At 34.5% G+C, this 14,338-nt stretch overlaps 1 protein-coding gene across 2 annotated transcripts in view; it reads left to right on the top strand.

The window, feature by feature from the left end:
- Nucleotides 1-14,338, top strand: part of ZPLD1 (zona pellucida like domain containing 1) — a 237,172-nt gene that overhangs the window by 160,980 nt on the left and 61,854 nt on the right. Inside the window, exons 6-8 of one of the 2 annotated variants that reach the window (XM_032350228.1) lie at nucleotides 8,064-8,156; nucleotides 8,623-8,708; nucleotides 8,940-9,051. The gene's annotated coding sequence lies outside the window, so the exon portion shown is untranslated. Of the gene's footprint in view, nucleotides 1-7,650; nucleotides 8,157-8,622; nucleotides 8,709-8,939; nucleotides 9,052-14,338 lie in introns of those variants that run through there. The other variant, XM_032350220.1, reaches the window with a different exon arrangement.

Here is a 14,338-nt window from a genome sequence, read left to right as displayed (position 1 = left end):
TGTGTTCTTCATTTTCTACAAAGTTGCTATAGAAGACACTGTTCATATTTTAGTCAGTGTTCCTTTACAGATTCTTAAACTTCATTCCTCTTTCACTGTTTGATTCTTGTCCTTTGAGTTTTTCATAATAGCTTTATTATGTCTATTCCTCTTACTTATAATATCCCTTAAATCAGTTTAGAAGTAGGTGGAAACTATCTATTGTATCTATGGCTAAAAATAAACAAATGTAATAATATAGTGAGTTTCAAGAAAAAATGTGTTTGACCTTTGGAAGTTTTCTAAACTAAATGTCTAGTATACTGGACCTTGTGGTCAGTCCTCATTAAACAACAACAACAACAAAACAGACCCATGTGTATCACTGGCTAGAATATTGCCCTTGTAATAAAGGAATTATACAAAATAAAATCAATTTAAAGCCATGCTAAACTATTAAATATATTAATTTTATTCCTTAATCTCGGATTACATGGAGTATTTGTTTCCTGACACTTCTTAATCTGTCTAGCTTATATTTCTTAAAACTTGAGGAAGGCACACCTCCTTTGAAAAGAAGGAAAATTGTTTAGGATGACTATCAGTAAACAACTCTTTAGAATTTTGATGTCTTATGTAGCAATTATTGAACTGACTCTACTGAAGTTTTTTAGTCCAGCAAAATACTTTCCTGATTTTAAGGTGAGAGTTCAAGTGTGGGTCCAAGTCAATACATTTTCACAAATAACCTTGCCTGATCTTGTGGTTTAAATATGGACATTCAGTAGTCCCATGCCTCAGAGAGGACAGGGGATACTGGATTAGGACCAGAAATCACTACCAAGATGGTATCAGGCATGGTTTGCATAAACCTGAAAACATTGATTAGACTTTGCATAAATTATTCTTGGGAACTTATTATATCTGTTTAAACTCATTTTCTAGATGACTGATTATATTTATAAAAACAATAGTTGTAATGTTTTCTCTCCTGTTTAATTTCAAATTTGATAATTTGGAGAGTCCTCCATTCAGTGTGAGCTCTGGTTCCTTTTTCCTCTTGATTATATATTGATCTGATGGAATGTGAGTATATGGAACCTTTGTTGCAATGTGGCTTTTGGCATTTATAGACCAGACATTGATGGGTGTGTTACCACCCTAAGGACATTTTACTTTTTATATTCAGATAATGAGTAACTATTTGCTTAGGGTCGAGTTGAGTATTAGTATTGGGCAAATACATGCATTCATTTAATTTTGTCTCTCTTTTACTATATATACTATTATTGTAATTACAGTGCGTTTTGTCTCACATTTTGCATTTTAATTTGAAATTTAAAGCATCACGGAAAAGTTGTTTTCAAAAACTGAAGAGATGCTCAAAAATGTGTATATGTTTCTGAGGGGCCTGGGTAGCTTCAGTTGGTTAAGTGTCTGCCTTCAGCTCAGGTCATGATCCTAGGGTCCTGGACTAGAGCCCCACATTGGGCTTCTTGCTCAGTGGGAAACCTGCTTCTCCCTCTCCTAGCCCCCATGCTTGTGCTCTTTCTGTCTCTCTCTCTCTCAAATAAATAAATAAAATCTTTTAAAAAATTTATCTGTGCTATTAATGTAACAGATTGCTAGCTACTCTAGTATTTCATACACACATACACACACACACACACAAAACCCAAACAAAAATCATTACATCATTCACTCAGTTTCTAAAGCCTGCTAGGCTCCTAATGGTATAAATGAAGTAACCTTTCAGCAACCTAACACTGGACTGCAGAAATGATGAAATCAGGAAGCCACTTAGAGTTTAATCCCCTCTCTATTAAGAATTCTTTTTGGAGAAACACAGGAGTTGCTGTTTGGCACCTACAAGTGCATAGGAAACCTGTTGAGTGGAAACTGGCCCAAGTACCAAGTCCTGAATGGATTCCTTGTTTGTGAAAGGCTTACTACACATACCTGTGTTCAGAAAGAGGGTAAAGGAGATGGGAAGAGAGATCAGATAAGAATACCGATATATTTCTCTTATATTTAAAAATGTAATACTATTCACCTTCCAAAGTATGTATTGGGCAAAATGGAAAAAAAATTGGCCTAATAATTGGTTATATAAAGGTTAACAAATGTTTCAAAAATAATTTTTAAAGGATACCAGATCCTTAGAAAGAATTGTGTCTGTTTGCAAAATACTTTTTTGGTGTCCTTAATATACCCATCTATGTTCATTGTGGGGAAGAAATACACAGACTTTCAAATAACACAAAGTAGTTGGGACAGTTTATTTTACATAAGCAGAGTATTTAACTGTGGGATGAAAGGATGGGAACTGGAGGCAAATCAAATTCTACTTCACCAAACCTGAGCATATGTAAAAGAAATCCTTTGCCCAGCAGAATTAGCCAATTGTCTATATTCCCTTGGAGTACACGGGCTCAGTTCCATGCTAATTTAGGATTATTCATTCAAGTGTTTTGGTTTCTTCTGAAACTTTAATAAGGTAGATAAGAATAAACCATGTCATTCATTTTGTTTAATATGATTCAGAGAGTTATTAAGGTAGCTTTTATACTTGGAAGAATAGTTAACCCTCCAACATACACAGTTACTATGACTGGTGTAGACCGTTTCCTTAGAAAGTCAGCTAACTTATACACTGATCTGACTTCACAATCTAAACTTGCTGAAAAAAATATTATTCTATCCTCTGTGTTTGAGATAAAGGTGGACAGGCAGTGAATGCGTGGGACAGAATCAGAACTCCAAAAGACTCATTCAGTCAGGAATGATGAGTTGATTCTGAGAAGATAAACTTTATTGTGAATAAATAATTTTTTTTCACTTTGGGTGCAAATAAAAACCGAAAAAAAAAATCTGTAAAGTTGTTAGGTTGGGGAGATGGGATTTAGCAGAAAAGATAGAACATTAGCTTGCTGTATTAGTCAGGGTTCTACAAAGAAACAGGACCAACAGCAAACCACTCTCTCCCTCTGCCTCTCCCTCTCCTCTGTATTTATCATCTCTACCATCTCATCTCTTTCTTTGTCATCTCTATCTCTATATGTACTCTCATGATTATATTTAATGTTGACTATGTGGAGAGGAATCAAATGCTTTTTTAAAAAAATGGTGATGGAGAAAAATTGATTAATATTACACCATTCATGAAGAAATTTCAGAGAGTGAATATTTTACATATGCATTGCATTTTCACCTATAACATATATTTCTGTAGGTCAAAGCTATAGATTTGAAAAACTAGATAACATTTTGTTCTTCATCTCTCTTCTCTGTTTTGTTAGGATAATGCTACTGAATACCTTCCTGAATGTGTCAAAGAGTAATGTGTCAAAGAGTGATGTTATGACCTGTCTCCTTTAATGTGACTATAGTAAAACTAGTATCAAGATGGTAATTTGGACTTACTGTTTTCCTCTTCAAGATGTGGTACTTTAATATATGATAAAAATACATAAACTGTGAGTTTGGGCTTCATGGTTAGTTAGCATAATGAATATATAAATGGGTGCATGGAATTCACTCTGTGACTCAAGAAAATGTCACTAACTTGGCAGTATTGCCTAAAAAGGAAAAGATCTCAGCAGGAAACTATCTCATTTTTTTTTCTAATAAGAAAATACCATTGACTTTTTACTTTAGTCATGGTGGCAAATTGGTAGCTCAAAGTTGTAATCCAGTCCAAATATGGAAAAATTATTTACAAATGGGAGGCAGCATATAAAAGTCAAGTAGTTACAAATAAAATCCTTGATCTGTCCTTTTCTTGAAAATTTTGTATTTCCCACATTATTGAGTATTTATTCCTGGATGGCAACCACCTGAAAAAGTGTTAACTATTGTCCTTAGGCAAGACTTGTGCCTTCCAGTTGGTTCTTTCCTGCCACAAACTCAATGTACCCTATGCCCATTCACCAGGGGGCTTATATTGCTTATTTAAGTTACTTTTGAGCCTTTGTAGTCTTTGAAGTTTGTTTCCTCTTTTATAAAAGAGGTGGTACCCAACTTGACCAAAATGTCCAAGATGAATTACCATCCTGAAATGTGTACTGAAACTACTGTGGTATTCTATGTTTCTGGCTTAGAAATTTCTTAGAAGTTTTGGTTTTAAAAGGATTGGGCCTGCCTTATTATGACAATAGAGATATGATTAGAACAGTTTTTCCTACCATTATCCAGTTTGTGGCTTTCAGTGAAGATTTGCTGGAAATACAAACCACAATTTCAGTGCTTTTATTGGCAAATAGGGCTGTATCGGTGAACTGATACAGTAATTGCACTTTTATAGCCTCGGCACTCCAAGTTACAATTATTTTAAATTTAATGCTTTTGACTAGGTGTGTCCAGAAATGAGAGTGCTTAAGTAATCCAAGAAACAAGGAAATGCCTTCTAAATGTAGGGATGATTTAAAAGCTTTCTTAAAGGTATTCAATATCAGATACCTAGTAAAGCTAGTTCCTGGAATTGATCATCTGTAAATAAATAACTAGCAAGAAATTATAGTACTATAAATACTGTAATCACTGTGAAATCCTCATTGAAATTATCTAGAATATATCAGTAAATCTTTCTGTAAGGGGAGTCTCTAGAAATACCTGAAAACAAAAACAAAAACAAAACAAAACAGAGGTTTTAAGTATCGTATGATATAAGAGCAATGATCTATCAGTGTTTCCACTGATGGTCTTAAAGTAATAAATTTAACATTCCTTTAATAACCTTTCCCCTTTTATGGTGCAACAATGCCTACAATACAATAAAACTTTAGCCTTATTGCTGCTTGCTAACTTATCAACTAACAATTTATCCTGATCAAGAAGTAAGGGTAATTTATTCCGGTTTTAGACTCTTGAGATTAGAAATATTTGGTTAAATTACTTGTTGAGCTGGGAAATCGATTGCACTTATGTATAAATCTTGTGTGGGCCCTCTTTCAAGTGGGGCTAAATCTGCTTTTATAAATTGTCTACAATACTATGTGGACTGAAATCTCATTAGGACATAGAGCCAATTTATTTGTGTGTAGAGTACATGGGCTACAACTGATTTTGTAAGGACCTGAAGAACATAGCTCTCTTACACTCAGCTCTGCAGTAAGAAGCCTGTTGTGGTGCATCTATGAGATGCCCACGTGACGGCAGAAAAAGAAAATTGACTGGGGAGAATCTAGGACACCAAAAACTATTTTCTGGCTGCTGGATTAATTGGTTATATCAAACTAAAAAAAAATGACCTATATATATTTTATGAGTTCCTTTATCTAACTGAGTTTGGGTCCATTTTATTTTATTTCTTATTTATTTTATTTTTTTTTATTATGTTCAGTTAGCCAACATATAGTACATCATTAGTTTTTGTTGTAGTGTTCAACATTTCATGAGTTGAGTAAAATACCCAGTGCTCACCGCAACACGTGCCCTCCTTAATACCCATTTTAGAACAAACAGGAATTTGGGGCACCTGGATAGCTCAGTCAGTTAAGCGTCTGCCTTCACCTTGGTCTCACATCATGATCCCAGGGTCCTGGGATGGAGCGCCATGTAGGGCTGTCTGCTCGGGTTGGGGGAGCGTGATGCTCCCCCTGCTTGTGTGCTCTTGCTTGCGTGCTCTCTCCACTCTCTCTTTGTCAAATAAAATAAAATAAAACAAAATAAAATAAAATAAAAATAGTAATTCTGAAAGTGAGGCTAAACATTCACATGGTACAAACTTGATCAAGCATAGAGGTTAAGAGGTACAAAGTTCTTATGTTCATTTTATAATATAGTTCTTTAGTGTGAAGCTTAAACTTTGCTTTAATAGAAAATTAGAGTAAAACTGGTCTTCTTTATTTAATTTTTCCTTTAATTTTGAAAGAAACATATTTCCCCACTTACAAGCTATAAGAAAGAGTAATACACATTTTCTGTAATCCTGTACTGCTCTTTTTTATTCATTCATTTATTCAAAACATGTCATTGAACACTATATGCATACTAGGCATTCTCCTGGTGCTAGGCAAGCATCAGGGAACAGGAGAACTCACAGGAGGGATTACATTCAGGTGAGTGTCTGGAGGGAGAAGACCCAGAAGTAAGTAAATTATTTAGTACACTAGAAAGTGGTAAGTGCTTTACAACTGGATGAGACTGAATCATCCGGGGAAGCAAATGTACACATAAGGGCGAAGAGGGCAAAGACTGAGCCCTGGGGGCAGTTCCATCCCTGAGAGATAACTTTGTGAGAAGCCTGGAAATTAACCTTTGCCCTTGTTCCTTACACAGGGGGCTGGTGATTGTCAGTTTCACCTTTCTAGGTCTGACTCTAATAACAAAAAGACAAAGACTTGTCTTTGTGTTTCACAGTGGAAAGATCCTTAGGTTGAATGACAGAAATTATGTAACTCTCCTGTTAGCAAGATCCTAATGTACTGACTTATTATCACTATGTTTTAGTATAGCTCCATGCACAATGAGGGCTTTTCACTTTCATTTTCTAGCTGGAGCTATTCAGACACAGAGTTCAGTTATATGATTTTTTTTTAAAGATTTTATTTATTTATTTGACAGACAGAGATCACAAGTAGGCAGAGAGGCAGGCAGAGAGAGAGGAAGGGAAGCAGGCTCCCCACTGAACAGAGAGCCCAATGCAGACTCTATCCAGGACCCTGGGATCATGAGCTGATCCAGGACTCTGGGATCATGACCTAAGCCGAAGGCAGAGGCTTTAACCCACTGAGCCACCCAGGCACCCCGAGTTATATGATTTTTAAAGGAAGTTGGGAGTGAGCCATGTAGTGTGAGGAAAACTGTTACTGGCCAGGTGTCTTTGAGGTCTAAATTCAGCCTGCTTTAGGAACTGAAGGGCATTCATAGGTGGCCTTTCCTCTGATTACAAAACATTTAGTAAACCCCCCCTTTTTTTTTTTTTTTAACAGAATAACACTCAGATTTCCACTTCTGGTGCTATCAAATACCAATGAATATTTTATATAGCTAAAATTATTCCTTGATACAAGCATATGCTTCAGGTACGACTAATCAAATATTCAGCCAAGTGATATAGCTTGTAAGACAAGAAATCCCGTAATAAAGGGCTCGGAGTTTTCAGAAAACTGATAAAATTTTCTCTTAGAAGTTAGTGGAATGGATGACATTACTGTTCACTACATTTTTAATGGCAAAATAATAACAAATAATGTCAGTTACTTTATCTCAACTATTTCATCTTTTCCTTGCTGAAAGCCTATAATGGAATTACAGTCTTTTTAGCTAACCAACTTTTAGAGAATGTGGGTAGTGGTTTCAATATTTATGAAATGCTCATTTTTCTCATAGGATAGAGGCTACTGATTTTTTTCTGTAAGTGACAGAATTTATTAATTGATGCTTGAACCTGTTGAATTTTCATTTTAACTTTCAAAATGGTAAAGAACATGACAGACATGTATTCAAAGTAAAACCTGAAACATTGCTTGAAAACACCTAGCTCAAAAGCTTCATTATAGAATGAAACAGCCTCTGGAGGATGAAGAAAAGCTGCAGTTCCTGTCAACATAATTAGGAAGACCTACAAGGGATTTCCTGGAATCATTTTCTTATGTTTTTAATAAGAGTTCTTAACCAAAAAATAATATAGGAAATTTCTATTAGTGGTATTCAAAAAATTGGTAGATTCGTGTATCTCATATTTACTCATAGTAGAATGGTGTTTTAAGTTTATGGAGCTGACACTTCTTTGAAAAACCTGGATCTGTTCGGTCTATAAAGTACCAGCTCTCTCTCAACACTAAACAAGACATAGAAGGCTATGTGAATCGCCTCCAGTTATTATTTTTTTAGTAGTTACATTAGCTTTAAGTTCACTTGCCATTTAGAGAGAGAATTTGGTTCAGGGAATGGACTAGAAATCTTCAAAGGCTGAACTCTTAGATTTTAATCTCAGTTCATAGTAGCCATAGGCAACTTGCCTCTGTAAGAAGCAATTGAGAATGTAAATGTTGTTAAAGTATCTTGAACCAATTGAATACAATAAAATTTTATCAAGCTATATGCTAGGGTATTACTGATAATGTGCTTTTTCCGGACAGGCATTATTATTAAACAGCTGGTGGAGTACTATAAATCTACACAATGGGCTTCGATCTGCCATCTGGTCATTCCTAAGCACAGGTGTGCATAAGGTAAAGCTTTACTTTGGTCAAAATATCCTGAAACGTTTTCCGTGGCACCTGAATCCCAGCTTCCCACTTTCCTTCCCAATGAGAAATCATAATGGTTGCTGGAGTGGAAGGCTTAGATGACATCCCGCTGGGTCCAAGGTCTCCAAGGGCTGATGGGGCATGTTGTTTGGAGATCCCCAAATAAAAGCAGAGATTATGAAGTGGATTCAGTGTCTAACTCCTTTACAATTGGGTCCTGTTGGGTTTTTTGCATTGACAGCCTCTTAGTCATTATGATTCCAATCAAACCATTTTTCACAATGATATTCCATATCCCATTTTCATCACTACCTGAAATGTAGTATTGAAAGGGCCAGGCATCTTTCACAAAGCATAACAGGACATTGATAACTGTGCAGACGGACTCCCAATCCAATCTCAGGCCTTGTTTCTTACTTTATAATCTTTTTTTTTTCTGGACCCGCAGGCTTTCCCTCATCAGGCTGACGATGGCTCGCTTCACACATACCACTCAAGACTTCTGTGCAGTATAAAATAGAAGATCAAAAGCAGGTAGGAGAAAAAGAACAAGGGAATGAAATGAAAACTGAAAGAGATGTAGCTGGAAGGAAACAAAGATCTATAAAAGACGAGCTCAAGTTTCATGTTGGTGATGATTAGTCTTGCAAAATCTTCTGAGACCGAGGAAGCATTTGCTTGTCGAAAATCCAGGGTTTCCCCACCCCCCTCTATTTTTTTTTTTAAAAGGCTTTTCATAATGAGCAACTCTTCTCTCATTTGAAGGGTTGACTCTTTTCTGAAAAAGTTTGGTAAGGCCAGGCATTTGAACACTGAGTCACATGCACCAGAACCAGGCACATGGAGGACAGCTGACTCCACAGAACCAGGGACTTGGGTAAGTGCCCAGCACCAAAGCCACCTAAAGTGACAGCAAATGCTAACTTTTTAGTAAGCATGGAAAACTCATTTAAATTTAATACTTTTTTTTTATGTCATAAGGCAACCTCCAGTAAAATTCTGGTGGTGTGATTCCAGCGATGGGTAAGGGTTGGGCTGGGGAATCTCTTAATATCGCAAAAAGAAATGAAAAACATCTTTCCATATTTGAGTGCAGAAAGGTAGAGAGAAAATTTTATTTTGTGAACTAGAGTCTCATCCCAAAGATTTGGGTTGGATTTGGAAAAAGGACTTACTCTTTTGGTAGCTTCTTCAATTTTGAAGTTAGAGCCTGAGGTCAAAATTTATACATGATTTCTTACACCTTTGTATTTGAGCCTGGAGTTCCAAACACAATGCACTTCCAATCGGCTATGGCCCACGGGTTTTCTATTAATGAAATACCTTACCTCATTTCTTACCAGAAAATCTGCTTGAATATGGGGGCCACCATCTCTACTTACAAAGATGATATGATGATATGATAATTGAAAATAATTATGGTTTTATTTTCTTTTAAATGGAAATAATTTTAATAATGAGTCTAGTGTTGTTAGAATTGTCATGGACTCTCACGTAACCTGGGAGGAAACATGGTGGTTCCCATTTCTTGGGTGACCTCTAATGCTCCTTCCACTCTAAGATTGCCTTCAGTAAAACTAGTTTTTTGAGGTTGAAGAGAAGACCTTACTTCTTAGGTTCATGTGTTTGAAATAACAATCTTTCTGGTTCTCAGGAATATGGCATTATTTGTTTTGCTGCAGTAAACTGGCTCCTTATGATTCATCTTAGGGGCCAAAGAAAAACAATTCTAAACTTTCAGTTTAAATAACTTTAATAGCAATGGCAAAGGGGTTGAATTTAGTTAAAAACATAATATTTCTTTTAATACATAATAGAATATTTCTTTATTATATCATTTTTCTGTCACTAGCTTTATCTTATGAGACACATATCAGAGCTATTATTTGAACATTGCTCCTAGTTATACATTTTTTAATGTACCTAAGTGATTTTTAAATTTTTCTTTACAGACTATTATTATACTTGGCTAAGTATAAAAATCTATAAATATGTTATATGTACTTTCATTTTAGAGGTTTTCAGCAATGTCTTCAAAATAAAATATAGTAATTGTTATTGTTAATAGCCACATAATATAATAACAAGATCATGCTAGATATTGCCAACAAATTCTGCATTCCCTTCAAGACATTTAAAGCCTTTTTCCCCTTTTTAAGAAGGCTTATAACAATGATCCAGAGGATAAACAAAAAAAATAATCAGACTTTTTGGCTAGAAAATCTTATTTCAAAGGTAACTTTTGAACCATAAGCAGATGCTCAGACTATAATCTATTTAGTTATGACATCAAACAGTGAATTACTGAAGATTTATGTTTTTGTAGCTTTTTCAATAGCTTGGATAGCATTAAGATCCTTAATAGAGGATGATAATCTTTTGTATCATTTAAATACCTATTAGCAATGTTTGCTTGCAAGGAATTCAATTTTTTGGTCAATTTACCAAATTTGTGCTTTTTTTTTCCTTTTGTGTTTAAGCTGGAATGTAAACTGGGTCAAGACTATAAATTAAGCTTGATCTGGTTTGCTGTGTTTCGTTTTCATTACAAAACAGTGTAACTAGAAACCAGGCATAACAGCTTTACCAAGACATGGTAAACATTAGTCTGAGTTTCATAGATTCAGAGTCATTGTCTAAGTTGATTTTGAGTGGGGAATTACAGGAATTCCAAACTCTCAAGATTTCAATGATTTGGTAAAGAAAGGTACATCTCAAAAAAGTAAATGGTTGATTTGACCAGTTCAATAATTTTTTCCAAATATTGAATGAACATCATGGTAAGTGTTTTATTACTAATGATCAACGTCTCAGATTGGCTGAAAGAAATCTCCTATGAACATACTGTGTCCTGTCCCCCAGATTTACGTATTATTTTATGTAGAGTCCTATACTAATTGTTTTGTTGCTCAAAAACAGCCATAGAGGGGCACCTGGGTGGCTCAGTGGGTTAAGCCTCTGCCTTCAGCTCAGGTCATGATATCAGGGTCCTAGGATCGAGCCCCGCATCGGGCTCTTTGCTCGGCGAAAAGCCTGCTTCCCCCCCTCTCTCTGCTTGCCTCTCTGCCTACTTGTGATCTCACTCTCTCTCTCTCTCTCTGTGAAATAAATAAATAAAAAAATCTTAAAAAACAAAAAAACAAAAAAACAGCCATAGAAATAGGTACATAAATGAGTGTAACTGTGTTCCAATAACATTTCATTTATAGACACTGAAATGTGAATTTCATATAATTTTCCCTTTTCATGACATGTTATTATTATTATTTTTTTTACTTTTTTCAACCATTAAAAAATGTGAAAACTGCCTTTGCTAATGTTCCATACAAAAACAAGTGATGGGTAGCATTAAGCCTACAAGCCATAGTTCACTGACCTCTAGTTTAAAGTGTTAGTTTTCTAGAACTCACAATAAGATATACTAGTACATGAAGAAATATAAAAAACAAAATTACCTGTCTAGATTTTTATTGATTTTTTAAGACAAAACTAGAGCATTAGAAAATATTATAGTGCCAAACTTTGAAGAAAAATTAAAAAGCTGCTAAGCCTTAAGAATAGCAAAGTTAAAATTAGATTAAGATGACAGTTATATTATTTCTATTGTTATATATGTGAAAGAACAGGATATTAAATACAAAAGGTATTTTTTAGTTTGTTAAAAGGTAGTTGAGGTTGAATGAAAATGTCAATGGCTTTGTTTGTAAAGTTCAGATTCTCTGTAAAATGAAGTTAACTTGAAATTGTCACTAAGACTATAGTTATTTAATATCTAACTTCATCATTAGAAAGAGTAAAAAAAAAAATGAAGACCGTTTAGTGTCCTACATTAGAATTTAAAGTATATTTGCTCAAATATGTTTACCTAATAGATAACCAGAGCTCATATGACTACACTGTCTCTCAGTTGAACATACCATCATTAAACCACTGAATATAAACCTTCTGTAAATTACATGAATTGTACTTTCAAATTAAACCATTTTTTAGATAAGATATAATTTAAAATTGGAAAGTACTTACTGCTAACTTTCTATTTCAAATGTCATTTATCATAATTTGGATATAAGAAGTTAATTGAATAATGGAAAAATACTAATCTTTTAAGATTTAAAATCATTTCCATAGAATATATACATTTAAAAACTTATGTGTATTTGTGTATAATGTGCATTTGTGCTCATATATTTGAATTCTCGCACTGCAATTCTATTTAAAAACTTATTTTGAATAAGCATTTAAATTTAAAGTAATATGTTTCTGATTTCTAAAAACTTCTTGCTTTGTCATTTCTATCATAGAAATGTGTGCCACCAATATTAATAGAATGAGGAGACTTAGCAAGGGATTGTATTAAGTTTGGTGTTTTTTAATTTATAAAAATTGAAAAAATTATTTGCAAGGCATAACAAGTGCTAACAACTTTTTCTTTAAGAAGTCAAGCAATTACTTAAAGCTAATATTCAGGGAACATAAAAAGTATAAACATTTTTTAAAAACCTGAATCAATTAACTAATTCAAGCAATTTTTAATCCAAAAGTTTTATATACATATAGATGTAATCTTAGATCCCAATCTCATTTTCTTTTGTATTAAAATCATATAAAAATCAACATAAATTACTTCTAGTGATGGGTGGGTTGATTTAAGGATTTTAATTTCATGTTTTGTTGAAATTAAAAATTTGAATTTCATTAATGATAGAATCATTAAAGAATAAAGAATTATCATGATCAGGACTATAAGTTAATATACTTGATTTTCTACATTTTGGTAGTGTGGTATTGTCCCTTGTATAACAAGGTAATAATACATTTAACAAGCATTTCTTGAGAATCTGTAGTGGATTTGGCACTTTGCTAAATCCTAAATATTATAGTAAACATAATACTCTTGCTTTTATGAGGCTTACAGGTTTATTAGGGGATAACAAAGATGCACATATAGTCAGCTGGGGTGATTTTGAACTCAGATTCCCACCAGACATGTAGCAGTGCCTGGAGATATCTTTGGCTGTCATGACTTGAGTGGGAGTCCTCCAGGTGTTTAGTGAAGCCAAGGATACTGTTACATCTGCTACATTGATGTTAGAACATTGTGTAACAGTTATCTAGACTAAGATGCCAATTGTGCTGACTTGGATAAACCCTGATCTCAGTGTAGCACATTTTTAGAATTGCTATTATAGAATGGTGCAGAGACCCTGGTGGAAAAAGAATAGGAAGTGATCAATTCTATGAGCAGGAAGTGTTGTCTGGACAAAGGAACATAAAGAATGAATCTTGGAACACTGGAAAAATAAAATCAAATTTAAAAAATAAAATAAAATGATAATATCTACTATCATTTTATTCAAATAAAGACTTATCCCCCCCCCCAAAAAAAAGGAATATCTGAAAGAAGAGCTATGTGTGAATTGACTCTTGAAGGGCTGAATGGAGAGCTGTTCCTCATAAGAGCGCTAGAGTTGGGAAGAGGAACTTTCAGACTGAGGCAGCAAAATGAGCAAAGGAATGAATGTCTGAAACAACTTCTCATCTTTGGGAACATAAGTGGAGAGTGGGTAGAATGGGCATGGGAGTAGGGAGATTTGGGGTTGGGCAGGTAAATAGGAATCTTACCTCAGGAAATTTTTATTTCTTTTGTTTTGTTCTTTTACATCATAGAATTGGGTGTCCCTCTGAAAGGTGTTGGGGATAATGAGGGGTTTCAATCAAGGACATGACATACTCAGGCAGTCTGTTTGTAGGATTCATCAGGTGTGGTGTCAAATGTCATGGTTATTTAAGGAAACACAAAATCCTACATCACTTGATCAGAGAAAAGCCACAGGAAGAAAAAGCCTTCCAGTAGGCAGAAAAGGATCCCTACTTCTTTTCCCGTAAATGTGTTTCTCGTTCTATACCTTTTACTTATTTGGTCCGAACTCTACCAAAGCAGTAAAAACTCAACCTTACCTTGATTTCTGTGTTTTCATGAATGTGTTGTTTTTGATTGGTTGACTCTCACAGGCCTAAGCTGTCATGTTGAAGAATTAGGAAGCATTGTCCTTTCCTAGAGGTTCTGTTTTCAGATTTTTGTTATGGAACCATGACAAATTAAAAAAATATATATATCTGCTTACCAATAAAAGAAGACAACTAGAAAGGAAATCTCAGCTATA

The sequence above is a fragment of the Mustela erminea genome, chromosome 1 (assembly GCF_009829155.1).
Source record: "Mustela erminea isolate mMusErm1 chromosome 1, mMusErm1.Pri, whole genome shotgun sequence".
In the NCBI taxonomy this organism is placed as follows: domain Eukaryota; kingdom Metazoa; phylum Chordata; class Mammalia; order Carnivora; family Mustelidae; genus Mustela; species Mustela erminea.
This window is presented reverse-complemented; position numbering and strand designations above follow the sequence as displayed.